Source organism: Aedes aegypti, chromosome 2 (genome assembly GCF_002204515.2).
Source record: "Aedes aegypti strain LVP_AGWG chromosome 2, AaegL5.0 Primary Assembly, whole genome shotgun sequence".
NCBI lineage: Eukaryota > Metazoa > Arthropoda > Insecta > Diptera > Culicidae > Aedes > Aedes aegypti.
The window spans coordinates 395,174,512-395,192,795 of record NC_035108.1 but is presented as its reverse complement, the minus strand read 5'-3'; the positions used below and the strand labels follow the sequence as shown (position 1 = coordinate 395,192,795).

The 18,284-nt window shown below is 38.8% G+C and overlaps 1 protein-coding gene across 3 annotated transcripts in view; it reads right to left on the bottom strand.

Moving 5' to 3' along the window:
* The window catches only part of LOC5570685 (calmodulin-lysine N-methyltransferase), a 66,126-nt gene that overhangs the window by 39,071 nt on the left and 8,771 nt on the right, over window positions 1-18,284 (bottom strand). Inside the window, exon 1 of one of the 3 annotated variants that reach the window (XM_021847022.1) lies at window positions 10,144-10,553. The exons of 1 other annotated variant lie outside the window; for it this stretch is intronic. The gene's annotated coding sequence lies outside the window, so the exon portion shown is untranslated. Of the gene's footprint in view, window positions 1-8,251; window positions 8,566-10,143; window positions 10,554-18,284 lie in introns of those variants that run through there. One more of the 3 variants, XM_021847024.1, reaches the window with a different exon arrangement.

Sequence of the window (18,284 nt, the reverse complement as noted above, 5' to 3'; positions counted from 1 at the left end):
AATTGACATGTACCCCAAGAACTTGCTAGGAATTTTGATATCGATATCGCTTAGAATTTTGAGAGTCTGCTGTACTATTGCTGATAATACTCAAGTATCCGACGGAAATTCTCAAAAGTTCATTAAAACTTCCCAGACTATCAATAGCAATCTCCTAATTTCGCTAGAAGCTTATTCGGAATTCTTGAAATTTTGACAGAATTATTGAAAATACAACTAGAAATCAGCAGTATTCCGCTAGAAATTCACAGGAGCCTTAAGAAATCTTAGGAGTTCACAAGGAATTTGTTTATGTTTATTTACTTATTTCGATCCTCTGAAAACTCTCAGAAGCTTACTATACAGCCATTCCATGTAAAACCGATTTAGTGAGTCACCAAATTCCGTGAAAATTTGCTAGTTTGTTCCTTATCCGAAATAAGAATACACGTGTTTTTGGATTTTTTGATAAGGGTGACCATTTCCAAAATAGGGTGACCAGAAAAATCTCGATTATGCATTTTTTTTTTAAATTATAACTTTTGAACCGCTAGACCAATTTTCAATTTGGACGATTTTGACTTTTCAAGAAAAATATTAAATATGATTCACAAAAACAATTTTTGTGAAATTTTATATTTTTCTTGTAAAGTCAAAATTTTTAGCTTTCATTTCTAAATTTTTACTTAAAGTTGTGACATTTTTCAAAAAGAACACAGACAAAACATTTGTAATTTCCTCAGCATTGGATCGTCCAAAATTTTAAAACAGGGTGTCATTAGAATCTTCATCTTATATTATTTGAAGAGCACTCACGAAATGTTTGCGACAAAATCTGAAAACTATTAAAAATCAAATAAACAGTCAGTCAAGTGATTGTGCAAAAGTTTGGGTTCACCCCTCAGTATGGTGTATCGTGCAAAAGTTTGGGTACACCTGAACTTACTCAAAACACGAAAAATCTGTGAATTATCAAACCAATCATGTACGCGTCATTAAAATTAAAATCGGTTGAAAAATGGCTGAGATATTGACAAAAATGATTTGCATGCGGTTCAGGTGAACCCAAACTTTTGCACGATTTGCATCATATTGAGGAGTGAACCCAAACTTTTGCACAATGACTTGAAGGACTGTTTCAATGATTTTGAATAGTGTTTAGATTTTTTTTGCAAAAATTTCGTGAGTGACACCTTGTTTTAAAATTTTGGTCGATCCAAGTCTGAGGAAATTGTAATATATTATGTTCTCTTTCTCGTGATTCAATGGGACTGCTTGGTATGTTATTTTTATATCTCCTAACATTGGTATTCCAGAACATTTTGGATAACCTTTTTTTCTTTATGATAAATTTGAGCAGGAAAATTAATATCCGTACATTAAATCTTGAAATCTCAAAAATAATAGGAAGAAGAAAAAGGTAGTTATATAAAGTTGGCATTCGAAGAGACATATAAAAGGATAAACAGAAAGGAGTCATACAAAAATTATGCTTGGGACGATCATAGAAAGTGTGACATTAGAGTGATGCAAATTTTTAAAATATTTAAACGATTCAAATTAAGGTAAAAAGCATCCTTCCAAAGTTTGAAATGATTCGGATGAAATTTGGCTGTGCACATGAAAAAAATTATATGGAGTTTACTGTGGAAAACGCCAAGCTTTTGTGTTTGGCCCTCTATCTCTTCGTCATAATATTCTATGGAAAAGTGAACACACTCTTCGTATGTGAAATTCTTCCAGCTACAACTTTGCCGAAGACCACATTTTGATTAGACGTCAGGATAAATTTCTATTCATTTTTATAAAATGGGTTTGCATGTAGCATAATTCACTAGCTGTTCGGCAGGCAACAGTGGTGCTCTTGGTGGGAAGAATAGATCAAAGTAATCCAGGCTACTATGTTCTACAGCAAAAAAGCAGTGTTGCTCTGGAAGTAGTTGAATGACCATCTCAGCATGATTTATCAATGATAACAAATTATCCTTACGTTTCATCAAAATGTGGTCTTTGGCAAAGTTTTAGCCGGGAAGATTTCACAGGGGTTGAGTTTGTTCACTTTTCCATAGATGATTATGGTGAGCTGTTAAACGACTGAACACAAAAGTTTTGCCTTTTCCATAGTAATTTCCATATAAACTTCAAATGGCGAGTGCACAACCAAATTTCTTCCAAATCACTTCTAATTTTGGGAGATTGATTTTCATCATAATTGACACCGTTTAAGCATAGGGGAGCAAAAACTTCAAAATTTGCATCAGTCTAGTGTGATATGCCTTACAAAATTTCGAGAGAGTTCAAACAAAAATCGTGACAAGGGGGTAGGAGGTTGTCGAGAGAGTCTAAGTTTAGTGTGACATAATTTGTGTATCAAACTAAAGACAAGATACAGCATCGAACATAAAAAAATGCATCAAACATCGCCATCGTTATTCAACCGATTCCTAAAATACTGTAGAATGCTATAGTAGAAAACATTGCTCTCAAAAATGTTTAGTTATTACCACTCTTCTGCAAAATAAATATTCACAATTATTTTTGCTAATGGTGTTGTTGCTCTGACTCCTGCATAGTTGTTAAAGTGGATTAGTACACGCCCAGTGAACTAATTGTTACAAGAAAAGGGAAAAAATGCGCTCCAGTATCGATAGTATTAGAAATTCAAACTATGTTTCACTAATTTAAATTTCTGACACTAACAAAACCGTAGCGCATTTTGCCCATTTTCCTGTATAACAATGAGTACGATTGTCGTGCACTACTCCCAGCGATCTAGGCATTACAAAAGAGGGAGTCGCGTTTTGGGACCGTTTATGATTTCAGACTCACAAGCTTCAAAATGTCTTAATCTGCGTGGCAATTAAAATAACATCGTGAAGTTAAATTTATTCGTGCAGTGAGGAAAGAGATTTCTGTGAATTATAATAAGCATTTGAGGCGCGAAACAAGACGACAGTAGAGACAGCGATGTTGATGGCGGTCAGAAAATAGACACGCAATGTGAACCGCATTTAGAATACATGCCAAGGTTGGCAAGGCCAACAGTTTCAACGCCTTTGGGATGGCGACCCTGCGAACGGACACAGCCCTTTCACTTAGAAGGAAATGCACCGGGACAATCTGCACGGCGGTGTTGAAACAAGAACGGGAAACGAGCCACTTTGAAGTAATTAGGAACGTAAACAAAACGCCACAAACGGTGTAAACATCTGTTCGCAGCGTTGATCACTTCGAGGGGGAATAATGAGTGTAAATATCGAGAAACATCAGCGCTCGAGGAATGTATCGTTTTTTATTATTCCAAAAAACATCGAACGAGCGGAATGTTTTCCAGGCAGACGGCAGCCACCAGTTGTGTGATGAATGAATGGAAAGCAAAACGTACTGCCGGGAGGATTGAGTGGGTGCTTTATCATTTCACCATCCGCTTGCGATTTGTATCCTATCCTGAAACGATCGTGGAATAGGTGTAAGAAATTTGAGATCAATGCGTGATAATCAGATAAACATTTGTCAGAATACAACCGGGAAGTTGTGGGTTTTTCTTACAGTACGCCAACTTGTATCGCATTTTTAGGCAAGAGTGTTTCATGTTTGTATTTACTGGCTACCATGCTTCTCCATTGAGTTGTGATATAGAGCAGAAGATATGCACTACCGTCCTTGTTATTGATTGTCGAAATATGATGGTTTTCAGTTTTTCTCCACATTTCTTGCAGACATCAACACTGAGTTGTGTACAGTTTTGTCCAACAGATAGATGTAAATAAATGAATAATGGTTAGAGAAAGGAGCATACTTCGAAACGAACCATAGAATTAAGAGGTCAATCATAGAAACCGACAAGCTTCCACATTTGCAGTAGCGTAGCAAAGCGGTCCGCACCGAGAGCCCCGGGTTCTTAGGGGCCCCGAAATCATTGTGAAAATTTATCATAGCATTACTGCCGTGAATCGCAAGTCAGTCCCATCTATAAAAAGTAAGCATTGAGAAAACGGGCTGTGAAGATTCCCAACTCGTTTTCCATGCGAATATTCAAAGAATTCAAGGGGATTGTAACATGTTCAAATCTTAAGGTGAAAATGAATCGAAGCCAAACTTAAACGATTGGTCACCACCAACTAGTAACCAATCAATTAGGTTTTTAGTTAAAACGGATGTTTGGTTCTGCAGATTCGTGCTTTTGAAAATTTGAGGTTTGGCTTCGATTCTAAAGTGTATTAGCATACCCTATTATGATAGAAACTATCTTGCAAGCGTTATACGTATTATAGAGTATATTAAAAAGATATCTAGATAAGAATGATGAACAGGGACATGGAGGAAGAATGAACTTCCGGTACAAGCTCAATTAAAGCGCAGGTCTCTCTTGTATAGGCCTCTTTTAAGTTCCGGACCTCTATCAATAAACACTAACACTGTTCGACAATTTTTTTTTGTATGGATCAGGGACGCGTTTATATGGGTCTTGAAGTGCAAGAAAAGTATAGAAAGAGGCCGTTTTCAAATGATTTGCAGCACCCCTGGATTATTTTTTGATAAAGCTTGAAAATTTGGCATATTTAATCACAAAAAGTGTAATAAGCAACCAGCTAGCGCATGTAAGACCACTTACATGTCAGTGTCCAAGCTATATCAATTTTGTATTTCTGCTGAAAGTTTATTGGACCAACCAGCCCATATAAATATAACAGACACATAAATTTTCTGTAGTCGTCGTATCCTTGTTGAAATCAAATGTTACTGGATTGCATTGCTCATTGCTTTATCTAATGGAGCAAAGAATAAATAATAATCAAGCTTCTTCTTGAACCTATAATAATTATTATATAATGAACCAGATGTGTGAAATAGAAAAAAAGTAGTATTTATATGGTGCACATCCTCACGTACTTGCTTGATGATCGTTAACATTCCAAATTCATATACAAAATAGATGCCAATATTCTTCTGAAATGGTGCACGTTTCCCTGAAGTCATCCATTCATTTGAAAACGGCCTCTTTCTATACTTTTCTTGCACTTCAAGACCTATATAAACGCGTCCCTGATCCATCCAAAAAAATTTTTTGTCGAACAGTGTAATTGATAGCAGCTCAAGTATAGCAGCTGTAAGTATCAATCCGAAACATATTCGATTCATCTTCACCTTAATAAAACTTTCACAATTTGCTTTTCACTACGGTATCTTTACGGGAAAAATATAGAGATGATCAAAACACGGTTCATTTTTGTGTTACACGGTGCGAAAATCTGTAGAGGGACGATTACTTTTCATTATGGGACTATTTGACTTGCTGTTTTTTCCCTAATTTATCAGAACAAATCATATGATCTTATTAGTGAGCAATTCTCGCATCGGCACGCATCGTTAGAATTCCAATTTTATGTCACTGATCGCTAGTTTTCGATAAAACTTAAGGGTGGTCCTTTCTGTTTTCTCAAATTGGTGGACCCTTCGTACGCCAGCTAGATAAACTGCCCATTTTTTTTGATAAATATAGGGTATTTCTTCACGTGATATGTCTCATATTTCGCTTGGAACACATAACAAACTTAGTGGCATCGCATATAGAAAGGATATAGCTTTCATTTAAATTTTGGCGGCCATTTTGAATTAGGCCGCCATCTTGAATTTTGTTCAAAAAATCGTTTTTTCACCATTAGCGCACCGCTCGTTTTAAATTCTGAGATCACCATCAGAAAGCTGAGGAAAATTGCGTAAGATAGGCTACAGAAACTAGGTGAGCAATGGTATTTACCCTATAAAATGAACGATTTTCTAAATCATGTTCTACGATTTTGACGTATATGGCGAGTGCAATCAATGAAAACATTATTTTTTGCAGAGGCGTCGCGTCAGCATGTGCAACATGTGCACTGCACAGGTGGCATCTCGTTCATCCTGACCACCAACAATATGTACTACTTATCAATGACAATTTAATAATTCATTCACTTAACAACCATTACAAGTATCACTGTTATCAATAGTTTGCTACGTAACTTACATTCATCAAAATAGTTGTTAAAATTTTGCTTTGCAAATGAAATGAAATAGGCGTTTTGTGGCGACGCGTGATCTGAAAACATTTTTTTCCTCGCGCATTGCTGCGTGACACTTTATCCCACGCTACACGTTGCTGGCTGTGACGATGAAACCCAACGTGTGCACTTTCATAGGGAAATGGGCTGCCCGGTATCGTACACGCAATGCTGCCAATGCGGTAGAGAGCTTTTCGAACTACAAATGCCAGTGTGTGAGTAGCCAAAGCGTCAACTCCGACCAGTGCAGTGCACATCTTGCTACAGCAACCAAACAAGTCAATCAGTGTGAGAACGCAGATGGGAATAACAAGAGAGAAGTCAATCCACGAGAGAGATTCCTTCTGCTTGCTCTCTTTTTGCCCTCGCGCCGTCAGCAATCGGCATCACCACGCGTGAAGTGCAGGTGTGTCTCAGGCACAGGGCTGCCACATGCACAGATTTATCTGTATTACACAGATTTTTTTATTCTGACACAGGTTTAATTTGTATGGAACACAGATTTTCTTTTAACAATTTTTGTATGGACACAGATTTTTTTGTATGGAACACAGATTTTCTAACCTGGTGGATACAGATTTTCTATCAAATCATCTGGCAGCTCTGCTCAGGCAGTGGAAGATAACCTAAACTAACCTCACTTTTTGCATATAGTGTGTCCCAGAAAGTATAGGCAAGACTTTACCAGACTGCCATTTCGAGACTAATGCAGATAAAAATCTGATTTTCACATATTTAATTCTCTTACTTATCATGAGTAGATGTAGAATTTAGAGAGATTTTTTTCGCTACCTGTTTGTTGTTGGGGCCCACTCACATATTTCATAACGCTGAAGGGGTGGGTGGGTATGTTCAAGTTGTTACAGGTCATAAAAATTCGGAAAATATTCTTACAAAATGCGTTATGACGGGGTGGTTGGGTGTTGAAAATGGCCATTTGTGGCGTTATGAAATTTGTGAATAAACCCTTGGTGTTACATTTCTGGGAGCTCTTCATGAGTTTTGCACAAATCGCATTATTTCTGAGCGGCTTTGTTCTACGAAATTAGTGCTGGGTCATGATAGGGACAATGGAAATTCGCGGCAAAATTTTTGAAATTTCGCGGGTGACCCAGGAGATAAAACCAAAATTTCGCGGCTTTGTCGCGGTACCATAGTTTTGACCATATTTAACATGAAAATGCAAATCTGAGAGAGAGGAGACAGCTGGCTTGGATTGCGAACTCCCAAAAGTCAACGGAACCTATCACCAACTGTCACTGGAAAACCGGCACATTCGAAGGGTAAAGCGTGTAAAACCGTCAAAATTGAAGTAAACGTAATAAAAATTTCTAGGTGATTTCGATTATTTCGCATTTCTAAAAGTTGAGTACCTAAATATAGTTATGTGTTGGCAAACTGATTTGTTTTTTTTTTTTATATTGATGTCCTTTTTCATAGTAAGCAAGAAAAAGTTAATATGATTTTGACCATAATAAGTTCATCTGACCGTTGTGCACAACTCAAGAATAAAAAAAAATCAAAGAAGGCAAGAAAACATGCCAACTGTCAGTGAACTGTCTCCTCTCTCTGAGGTGAAAATATTCTTCATATGTGTAAATTTAACGGATCTTCATTGAAAGTTTTTTTTTTTATTTTTCAAATTAAGATGATATGTTTCATATCATATTGTCAATGCAATATTTAAAACACAAGAAAACCAGAAAAGCATCAAACTTGAAACTAAACGATTATAACATTTCTGATGGAACCCATTTTCATAGGCAAACATCCTGAGTTTATTGGCATTGTCATATAAATTCTCTAAATTTAACAAATTTCGCGGCATTTCATGGGATTTTTAAAATTTCACGGCAAAGGCCAAATTTTGCGGATTTCGCGGCTTCCGCTCTTAGGTAGGTTATCTCAACACTTATATTATTTGCCGTGATAGTCTCTTACTTGAAAAACATGCTAAGAACCATTACATTTAAGACATTTGTTCTAAATTTATCAAAAAAAAAATTAAAAGAAACTTTTGCCCGCTTCAAGCTTTCTCTCTTCTACTTATCACTTGATTTCCGTCTATGTTCATAGACTGATTGAGGATTCTTAATTATTCCTAAAATCAGCAGCTTATAATTTATTGTTTCAAATCAAATTTTTGATAATAAAACTTCGGTGCCTATCCGTTGGCTAAACATTCATTCAGAAAATCTCACATGTTGCCCACCGTTTCGCTTCCTTACCCTCTCTCCCTATCCCGGGGAATAGCAATTTAGGTGAAATCACTTATTTACGGTGCACTTTTTGTTGCCTCTATCCTCCTCTAGACAGATCATTTACAGCCACTTCACTGTTGATCCTGGCTGAAACACATGTTGTTATTACGAGATCGAGAAAATAAACAGATCGCACCGTGTCTATTTTGGCATCCACATGCCACATAGGTGTAGATGTAGATACCTACAGGCACAACACATTCACTATTCACATAACCACCCTGTCTGGGGCATCCAATAGTCCAATGTCGGCCACCTTCTGGTTTTCCTCAGTCGATCTGAACCTGGCCCAACTTCAATACCACTGCGGAGCAAACGACGATTCACTCGATCATCCCCACACGGTTCCCTACCAGACCGTTATTAGAGAAAAAAAAGCCCATCAAAACTAAGTACAGGAATCAGTTCCTAAGGTCATTATGTACATCTGGACCAATTTTTGAAAAAAAATTATATGAACTTTCAGCTAAAAAATTCAAAATAATCAATATTCGGTAAAATTATTCAATAGAATGCACAGACGCGAATGCCTTACACGGGGTCGCCACCTTAATTGTTGCAACTTTTTCTTCCGACATTCACACTAAATGACCAGCCCACTGAAGTATACCGTATTTGATTTGCTTAATAAACTTCGTTCCTTTGTACACATGGCACAGCTCGTGATATATGCATCTTCACCACATTATTTTCAATTTTCCCACCGAGTATTGCCCGTAGTAAATATAGCTCAGAGCACTGAAAACTATACAGTCTTCTGCTTTCAACGTCCATGCTTAGAAAGTCAAAGAAAGGATCAGCATCAGCTCAAGTGCTGGAGGCTCTTCAACAACTTCAAATACTTTTCCATCAAGCATTGTCTAAACCCAGCTTCACTGTTTCTTTCTCAACATGCAACCATATATGGTTGGGTGGAGTAGATAGCGTTATACGTGTATTCACTTCAAAAGAACGATAGCCTGCTACAATATGTAACGATCGATTCCAATACAGTAGTCCACTGCAAAACCAAGAAGTATATGCAACAGAATGCTATGATAAATAGTAAATTCGGAAACGCATCAGTGTTTCATTCCATGTAATTTCAGCTTTCCCAATTATTGGTAAAACACTACCTGTCACAACTAGATTTTCATCACCGAGTGGAACAGAACATGTATAGAGAGTCGGAGTCGTGATGACTATGCTGAGGTAGTGCTTAATAGGAATGTGATTAAAGTTGTGGAAGACTTTGCTAATCTTGGAACACTTGTGACATGTGACGATGATGTTTCCCGTGTAGTGAAAATTGTGACTGAGAATACATAATACGATTTTTTCTACGTAAAGTGCTGAGAACAATACTTGGTGGAAAACTAGACGTATACGTCTAGAGTTGTATCAGGTGTACAAAATAGCTAAAATTATTAAGCAAAATAGATACGGCAGACTTCAGTGGGCTGGTCTTCTAAAAACTTCAAATTGAGTTTTCTCAAAATTCTTCCAAAGGTTTTTTTTTCAATTCGCCCAGAGGTTCAGAATGACTTTAGGAATCTAGCCATGTACTGAGTTTTAGTGTACATTTTTTTTTTAAATAACGATCTGTCGTGGCACCGTGCCCCACAGTAGTCCGCTCGAGCGATTACGTTCGTATGAATAATTAGTGAAATATATTCCTCTACGAAGTGGATCCGACATGAAACAGCACTCGCACATACTTCAGGAATCGCCTTTCATCTGGTTCAGAAAGAAGAGACATGTGGCTCGAAAGCATAAATAACAAACGGTATTTCGTGTACGGATCACTCCACAGTCGATTCCAACCAGCTGGTGAACGCTGTCGTAAACTATCACTGAATTGCATACACAAATCAACGCACCCGGGTTTCACATGTGGCAATCTGCAAAGTGGCCCTTGGGTCATACGCGGAAAACAGATAAATTTGCCCCGGGATTCTGTGGAGCAGGCAGCATCTACCCACACGCGCTATTCTTCCGAGCAAACGAGCGCCACCGGGAGGAAGATATTGCTGCTGCTCGCTTCTGCTGCCTTCGATAGCGACGACGATGGACCGCCAACTGACGAAATTTACTTTTAATGTGTGATTTGCCTCGAACCTAAATAAGCACTGACGGGTGTCGTGTCGTGTGAGAAGCCCCAGAACACCCAAGTGGATGGGTGCCCTGCGCATCGTGTAGGCCAAATTAAATAAATAGATTCGAATAAACGAACCGGCAGGAAAGCGATCGGGAGGTGGTAAGAAAGATCATACTGTCGGGATAAGTTTCGTATGAGTCAAGTCGTGCGGTGAATTTGTTCAATTGCTCCGGGAAATCTTGAGTAATGTCAATGTTTGAAAGTTTCTTGGATTTTCGCATAATTATTGTAATAACTGTATAAATCGTTAATCCTTGTGAAGTTGTTCACTGTTGTAAACGATACCATTTCTTACAAATGAAGCACCTATATCAAAGAAACATGGAGTACATGTATATTGTTTGTTTTTATTATTGTCATATAGTGTTAAGATTTGTTGTGCTAAAAATAATTATTTCAGTAAAAATATGAAATTCTTAAACTAATGTAATATTATTATTATTGAAATTTTCATCGATTATGTTGTATATTAAAAAAAAAACTTCTTTGCAAATTGCCTTTATTTAGTGGGCGTTTGACATGATATTCTTGAAATTCAATATTATTTCAATAAAGATTGAATAGGTAAAACTAAGCAAACCTATTCCAACTATTCTTATTTCTGGCGTTATGTCCCAACTGGGAGAGAGCCTGTTTATCAGCCTACTGTTCTTATGAGCTCTTCCACAGTAATTAATTGAGAACTTTCATTGCCAATTGGTCAATTCTGAATTTGCATATCGCGTGACAAGTACGGAAATACTATATGTCCTGGGAAGTTGGTAGATTTTCAAGCCTGAAAATATCCTATTGACAATTCCAAAAAATATTTGGATACTTTCAAACAGATTTGTAGCAAAACGTTTGAAGTAATCCTTCGAATTCCTTGAAGATATATAGAATAATTAAATTTAACAAAGAAATATTAAAAAGTGGTTTCAGTTTTTTGCTACAAATCTCTTGTAAATTATCCAAATAATATTGTAAGATTTGTTTATACTTTCAACGTGAATTCCTCCTGGCTGGAGGACAATCGTTCTTTCTATATCAGGGTGTCTACTCATTTACAGAAATGAAATTCCCTGATATTTTCAGGTTTTTCTGGATCTAAAAAATAATTCCAGGTTCAAGAAATTCTTCTTCTTCTTCTTCTTCTTCTTCTTGGCATTAACGTCCCTACTGGGACAGAGCCGGCTACTCAGCTTAGTGTTCTTATGAGCACTTCCACAGTTATTAACTGAGAGCTTTCTTTGCCAAAGTTGCCATTTTCGCATTCGTATATCGTGTGGCAGGTACGATGATACTCTATGCCCAGGGAAGTCAAGAAAATTTCCATTACGAAAAGATCCTAGACCGTCAAAACGACATTCAAAACATCAAGAGCAGATATCAGGTAATGCGAAATCACAGAAATCGTGATAATTGAAATCGGATCATAGCTCTTTCGACTGTTTACACATGTGGGTACGGGAATGATCACTTTCTCCCCACTGATCAAATACACCCTGAATTACGGTACCGTGCACCCCCGCTAATTTGAACGATACCTCATGCAAACCATCGGGGTTCATTTTTAATTTGAACATCTAGTCACCCTAGAAACGTGTTTCTGGTAACCTCTTTCACTGTTTTGTTTTGATTCTGCGTTCCGTTCCACAGCGTTCAATTTCACCTAACTCCGTTCCATGAGCGGAATGACGTTTGAACCATTTTTAATCTGAACGATGTGCAAATTAGCGGGGTACAGATTAAAAAGTGTTCAGATTAAACGTGGTTAAACCAACGGGGGTACCCGGTACCCAGAAAATTGGAGAAATCAGGGCTGAGAGGTACCGTTTTGGAAATAACAGCTTGTACGGTATCTTACCAGAAAAAAAAAAACAAAAACAAACAAACAGAAAGAAAGGAACCATGACAATCTCATTTGAACATACATTTTTTAACAATGTCCAGGCCTTTTATGGAGCTCTTTATAGCATTACGACGAGTATAACTGCTCGTTTTGCTGTAGATTTCTTCACAAATTACTCTAAAGATATCATTAGGAGTTTGATTTGTGATTCTCTTAAACTTTCTAAGTAAGTTCTAAGTAAATGCCTTCCATTCCTTGCTGTGCGCTTGAACAAGCCAGTTCAGTTTTTGGCAGTCGGTAGTGTTTTGGTTTTTTCTTCCACCGCCCGTGTGGTTTTTACCAGTGCAGTATTGTACCGTAGTGCTTTAAACCGCGCATCGTGAAGGAAGCGAACCAGATTGACAAGGGTCAACTGGTATCGTGCCACAATAAAACATTGTCACCTTCATCCCCCGGTGATTGGTTCCCCCCGTGCAAATCAACAGCGAAGACGGCGATACGATTTTTTGCCTACCTACGACGTGGAAGGCTAGCTGCTTTGCGGTCATCGAACGGGAACGGATAAGTAGCAAATTTCTATACCTATCCATACTCTATTGAACTGCTTTCGCATCTCCCAGAACAAACAGTGTTGAGTTCAAAGTTGTTTTTCGCTTCGCCTCTGTCTCTCTCCCGGAGCTATTTTGCTGGCTCTGTTAGGGGAAGTGTGTACAAAATAGTCCACTGACTGTTTTTTTTTCTCTTCGAAAGTTTTTTTTTTTTTTTTTTATTATTATTTTTTTTTTTGCCCTTATAGGGGAGGTGTGTACAAAATAGCTCACTAATTGATTAGTTTTTCTGCTCATTTTTTTTTCTCCGCATTTTTTTTTTATTTTTGTTGATTCGGTTGCGGTTGGATTTTTCCCGCATGGACGAATCGGATGGAGGCGATACGCCTCCTAAAGATCTCGTTGCTCGAACGCGGTTTTATCAACCGTCTTCGGCTGGGCCTTGGGTTGTCTATTTCCGGCGCAAAAATAAGATTTTGAATGTGCTCTCGATTTCCAGAGAGCTGACGCGTAAATATCCTGGGACCGTTATTCACCAAGTGAAGCAATCCAAGCTGCGTGTAACTGCACCTAGTTACAAAGCAGCGAACGAAATTGCTCAGCATGAGGCTTTTACTGTGGAATACTTTATCTACATTCCTGCACGAGAAGTCGAGGTGGAAGGGAAAATCATCGACGCGAGTCTGACATGTGAAGACATTAAGACTGGCAAAGGCGTTTTTGAGAACCGGTCAATTCCTGATGTGGCTATACTGGATTGCAAACAGTTGCAATCAGTTTCCATGGAAGGAAATAAGAAAATTTTTTCGCCGTCCGCCTCGTTTCGAGTGACTTTTCCTGGTTCCGTCCTCCCGAAATTTGTTTGCATTGATAGTGTTTTTTACCCAGTGCGTCTTTACGTGCCGAAGGTATTCAATTGTACCAACTGCAAGCAGCTTGGCCACAGTGCTAGCTTTTGCGACAACAAGCCCCGTTGTGGCAAATGCAACCAAGCTCATTTAGAAGATACTTGCACACAGGAAGCTGAAAAATGCAGCTACTGTAGCAAGGATCTGCATGACTTGCAGAAATGCCCGGCATACAAAAGACGCATTCGAAATGAGAGTCGCTCAATTGTGAAGCGCTCCAAGAAGACGTATGCGGAGATGGTGAAAGCTCTAAATCCGCCTGCAAAAGAGTCTTCATCAGCCATCCCAGTTGGTAACTCTTTTCAAGAGTTGTCTTCCGATGAAGCGAACGACGACGAAACCGATGGGGGAGATTCTTCGGAGGTACACGCACCCGGTAAAAGAAAGTCTCCATCTTCTCCGGGATTGCGCCGTAAGGTATTAAAATCTTCCCTCAGAAGTTTGCCTAATTCCAAAGGTGGTGGGGCAAATTTGAAAATCCCGAAGAAACAGGCCTTTGATGCTTCCGTTCCGTGTTGCAGCAAAGATCTGCCGCCCCCGCCTCCACAGATAAAATACACTTCGAAAAGAAGCTCTAGACAAGAAAGCAAAAGAAATGCTACTGAAGCTCCTCGCTCTTCATCAAAAACCCCCAGGGCCAAGCGAGGTCTGATAACTTTTACGGCTCTTGTGGATCGCATATGTAATGCTCTCGGAGTTTCAGACTCATTCAGAGGCATACTCGACCTTTTTCTCCCCGCAATAGAAGAGTATCTCAAGGAATTGACTATTTCATGGCCCCTCCTAGCTGCGATCATATCTTTCGATGGCTAATTCATCAAGTGAGGTACAAGATATGATCACTGTGCTACAGTGGAACTGTCATAGTCTAAAACCTAAATTAGACACATTTAAGTTTTTACTTCACAATTCCGATTGTGATATATTTGCACTCTGTGAAACATGGCTTTCTTCTGAAGATGATCTTAACTTCTGCGATTTTAACATTATACGCCAGGATCGAGATGATAATTACGGGGGTGTGCTTTTAGGGATCAAAAAGTGCCATTCATTCTACAGAATCCCCATCCCGACTCATCCAGGCATAGAAATCGTTGCTTGCCAAATAAACGTAAAGGGTACAGATCTTTGCGTAGCTTCTGTTTATATTCCTCCAAGAGTTTCAATAAACCGCCGTCATCTCTGGAATGCAGTCTCCATGCTCTCATCCCCAGTTCTAATACTGGGTGATATGAACTCACATGGTACTGGATGGGGCGAATCTTATGACGATTATAGAGCGGCTATTTTCTATGATTTATGCGACGATTTCAACTTGAACATTTTGAACACAGGTGAAGTGACACGTATTTCATCCGACGGCAAAGAAAGCCGTCTTGACCTGTCTTTGGGATCAAGTTCACTATCATTCGATTGCATGTGGAAGGTGATCGATGATCCCCATGGTAGTGATCACTTGCCCATAATAACCTCTATCAGAAATAATTGTGAAAGGTCAGAACAGTCAATTCAGGTTCCTTTTGACCTCACTAGGAATATCGATTGGCAAAAATTTGCATCAGCGGTAACTTTTGGTATCGAATCATTCAACACTCTCCCACCGTTGGATGAGTATCGATTCCTAACAGAATTGATTTATAAAAGTGCATTAGAATCCCAAAAGCAACGAGTTCCAAGTGCATCCTTCAAAAGACGACCAGCCACACCTGGTTGGGATGATGAATGCACTCTGTTGTATCGAGAAAAATCTAATGCCTTTAAAGCTTTTCGCAGATATGGTACCTCAGAACTTTATTTAGAGTACCGTTTTGACTCATATTCCGAACACTTAAGGCCAACAGTGACTTCAAATGCATCTGATAGGCACAAATTGGCTGATATTCATGTACATTTTTGTTTCTTCGCCAAGCCTAACTGTTAGCTGTTGGGTGTACCAATAATAATGTTGATTTAATTAGTTTTAGTATTGTTTTAACATAAAAGTATGGAACAACATTTTGATTCAAATGCCGAACACTGTGCTTATTCTGTCTCATATTCCGAACACCTTGATTCAAATTCCGAACAGCACGAATAAATCATATTCAAATGAATTATTCCGCAAATAAATTGATCTGAGCTTGTTCTACTGGCCTTAAACTAGAGAATCATCACTACCCAAACGGTATAAATTATATTGGAGACGTTAAAATTGAATTGCAATTGACTGCCATTTCCTTGCTATTTGGTGACATATTTCAGCGAAACATTTCAACCAAATCGCCATACAAAAACCGAGTGTTCGGAATATGAGTCTGTTCGGAATTTGAGACAAAACGGTACTCGAAGCTCGAAAAAAGACTGAAGAATCTTATTAAAGCGAAGAAGCGTAGCTATTGGCGACGTTTCATCGATGGTCTCTCACGAGAAACTTCAATGACGACGCTTTGGAGAGTGGCTCGCAACATGCGAAACCGCTCATCCTCAAATGAGAGTGACGAATACTCCAATCGTTGGATATTCAACTTCGCAAAAAAGGTCTGTCCAGACTCAGTTCCAGCTCAACCGCCATTCTGGGAAACCCAGAGTGACGATGCGTTGGACAGACCATTCACTATGCTGGATTTTTCTATGGCTCTTCTTTCATCAAACAATTCCTCTCCGGGACGCGATATGATTAAGTTTAATCTTCTTAAAAATCTCCCTGATATCGCTAAAAGACGGTTGCTTGACCTGTTCAACTCATTCATAGAGCATAACATTGTTCCACTTGAATGGAGACAGATCAAAGTAATAGCTATTCAAAAGCCTGGGAAACCAGCGTCCGATCACAATTCATACCGCCCGATTGCTATGTTATCATGTTTAAGGAAATTGTTAGAAAAAATGATCCTTTTGCGACTTGACCACTGGGTCGAATCAAACAATATGCTTTCCAGTACTCAATTTGGCTTTCGCAAGGGTAAAGGAACAAACGATTGTCTAGCGTTGCTTTCATCAGATATTCAACTAGCCTTTGCGGACAAGGAGCAATTGGCTTCAGTTTTCTTGGATATCAAGGGCGCTTTTGATTCAGTTTCCATAGAAATATTGTCAGAAAACTTGCACAATAGTGGACTACCTGGAATATTGAATAATTTTTTGTACAATCTGTTGTCAGAAAAACACATGAGCTTCACTCTCGGTCAACTGACAACTTCCAGAATTAGCTATATGGGTCTGCCCCAAGGCTCATGTCTAAGTCCCTTGCTTTATAATTTTTATGTTAAAGATATTGACAACTGTTTGGAAGAACCATGCACGCTTAGACAACTTGCAGATGATGCTGTGGTCTCTATGAAGGGCCCACGAGCGGAAATCTTGCAAAGACCATTGCAAAATTCCCTTGATAATCTATCCACATGGGCTAGAAATTTAGGGATCGAGTTTGCTCCGCAAAAAACTCAACTGGTCGTATTTTCAAGGAAGCGGAATCCAGCCCAACTAAAGCTTAAGCTATTGGGAACAGACATCGATCAGTCTTTGACTTCAAAATACCTTGGGGTCTGGTTTGATTCAAAAGGCACTTGGCGAACCCATATTAGATATTTAACAGAAAAATGCCAACAAAGGATCAATTTTCTACGAACAATTACCGGAACATGGTGGGGTGCTCACCCGGAAGACCTCATAAAACTCTATAAAACAACCATTCTATCTGTTCTAGAGTATGGCTCTTTCTGTTTTCTCTCAGCAGCAAACTGCCACCTGATTAAATTGGAACGAATTCAATATCGTTGTTTGCGTATCGCCTTAGGGTGTATGCACTCAACACATAATGCGAGCCTAGAGGTTCTGGCAGGGGTTTTACCGCTACAGAACCGATTCTGGGAGCTCTCGCTAAGAATACTTATTAAGTGTGGAGTGAGCAACACACTCGTTATCGAAAACTTCGAAGAAATGCTCAAACTGAATACTCAGTCGAAATTCATGAGAGTTTATCTCTACTACATGTCATCTGACATTAGCCTTCCATGTTATAACCCTCCACGTGTACGCTTCACCAATGACAGTTCCTCTGTTGAATATGATCTGTCCATGAAACAAGCTATTCTTGGAATTCCAGATCAACTTCGATGTATAACTATCCCACGTGTTTTTAACGCAAAGTACCAGAATGTCGATTCCTACAGGAGATATTTCACTGACGGGTCCCGTATAAATGGATCCACTGGCTTCGGTGTCTTCAATGAAAACTATTCCGCCTTCCGAAAACTTCAGGAACCTTGCACGGTTTATGTTGCTGAGCTGGCAGCAATCAACTTCGCTTTGGGGATGATCTCAAACATGCCCGCAGACCACTTCTTCATCTTCTCGGATAGTCTCAGTTCTATTGAGGCACTCCGATCGATGAAACCTGTTAAGCATGCATCTTACTTTCTTACAAAAATAAGAGAGCAGATGTGTGCTCTGGTCGAAAGATCATATAAGATTACCTTTGTATGGGTCCCCTCACATTGCCTAATTTATGGCAATGAGAAGGCGGACTCTCTCGCAAAGGTGGGCGCTGAGGAAGGTGAGATTTATGATAGACGAATTTCACACGATGAATTTTTTC